This window comes from Octopus sinensis, linkage group LG10, assembly GCF_006345805.1.
Source record: "Octopus sinensis linkage group LG10, ASM634580v1, whole genome shotgun sequence".
Classification (NCBI taxonomy): Eukaryota; Metazoa; Mollusca; class Cephalopoda; order Octopoda; family Octopodidae; genus Octopus; species Octopus sinensis.
The window spans coordinates 75646754-75649253 of NC_043006.1; positions in this window are offsets into that span (position 1 = coordinate 75646754).

Genomic DNA, 2500 nt, shown 5'->3' on the forward strand with positions numbered 1-2500 from the left:
TTACCCTCTGCACAGACGGAAACATACATATAAGCATATAAGCATACACGTATATACCTATCTACACATATGCATATATATATACATACATGCACATACACCTAACTCTACATACTTACATATACATAAACACACGAGCGTACACACACATATATATATATATATACATATATATATATATATATATATACATACATATATACACACACATATATACATATATACACATACATACACATACATACACACACACATACACATACATACATACATATACATATATACATACACACACACTCACATACACATACATACACATATATATAGATATATATATACATATATATATCTATATATACATTACACATATACATATACACATACACATACACGCACACATATACACATATATATATGTGTGTTGCACATATACATACATATATACACATATATATCACCATACCCAATATAGCCACATACATGCATAAATGTATACAATATGTTTAAATACAAATGCATACACATACACACACTCACGCGCCTCCTTATTATACATAAATACATACATGCATACAAACGCATACTCATGTAATAAATAATGAATAATAAATAATAGATATATATACACATGCAGTTACCCTCTGCACAGACGGAAACATACATATAGGCATACACGTATATACCATCTACACATATGTATATATACATACATATATACACACACATATATACATATATACACATACATACACAACATAACACACACATACACATACATAAAATATACATATATACATACACACACACTCAATACACATACATACACATATATATAGATATATATATACATATATATATCTATATATACATTACACATATACATATACATATACACATACACATACACGCAAACATTACACATATATATATGTGTGTGCACATATACATACATATACAAATATACATACATATATACACATATACCATACATATATACACATATACATACATATATACACATATATATACACACAAGCACATACATGCATAAATGTATACATATGTTTATACAAATGCAACACATCACACACTCACGCGCCTCCTTATTATCCATAAATAATAAGCATACAAACGCATACATTACTCATGTAATAAATAATGAATAATAAATAATAGATATATATACACATGCAGTTACCCTCTGCACAGACGGAAACATACATATAGGCATACACGTATATACCCATTACACATATGTATATATATCATACATACACATACACACAACTCTACATACTTACATATACATAAACACACGAGCGTACAACCACCACAATATATATTATATATATAGATATCATATATACATATATATACAAACATATATAATATATATATATATATATATATATATATATGATTTCTTTTGAATGAAACAGTTCTAGTCCTGTAGCTCCTTCTATAAAATAAATTAATTTACTCTGCTATGTATTGAGTACCCTATTTACTGTGGTTAACCCCGACTCAACCCGGGACCTACACACACACACACCCACACACACATATATATTATATATATATATTATATATATATATATATATATTTAGTGAGGGAAGAAATGGAGCTGAACGGATTTTACAAAATTCCTTTATTATTTTTCTACATATGTTTCAAAGGCTGCAAAGTCCCTAATTCGGATTGAATAAGGAGGACCATTTTGCAGCTTTCTCTTCAGGAAAATCCAGGAACTTAAATCTCCAACAAAATGCGCAGCAAGCTTTTCGACAAACGCTCTCTAGGAGCCCATGGGCTCCTAGAGAGCAGAGAAAGCTGCAAAATGGTCTCCTTATTCAATCCGAATTAGGGACTTTGCAGCCTTTGAAACATATGTAGAAAATAATAAAAAGGAATTTTGTAAAATCTTCGTTCAGTTCCATTTCTTCCCTCACTAAATATATAAAACTTCAAATTTCCGCACTAAGGCACGGTTTTGAGACCCCATGGTCGTAACCTCAACCGTCATTTTTCTGTTGTGATTTTTGCTACCCAGGTATCGGTTATAATTTGAATAATCCGTAACAGATAATTCATTTATCCATTTCAATATATATATATATATATATATATATCTATATATAGTACCATATAAGGCGAAAAGAATGGGCGAAAAAGTCGTTATATGTATGTATTTCTGTTATGGGCGTTGGTATTCTTTTAAAAAAATGATAATAATAATAATAATACTAATAATAATAATAATAATAATAATCTATTGATAAGTACGTAAGTGCATAGGTGTATATATATATATATATATATATATATATATACTCACACACACACACACATACTTACACACGCTCACACATACATGCATATTTATGTATTTGTGAAAGAGACAGGGAAAGAAAGAGACATATATATATATTTTTTGTACAGTCTTACTCAAGCCTGGGTATTGTTCATCGTTCTCTGTGTTAATACGAGTGTAAGTGATAG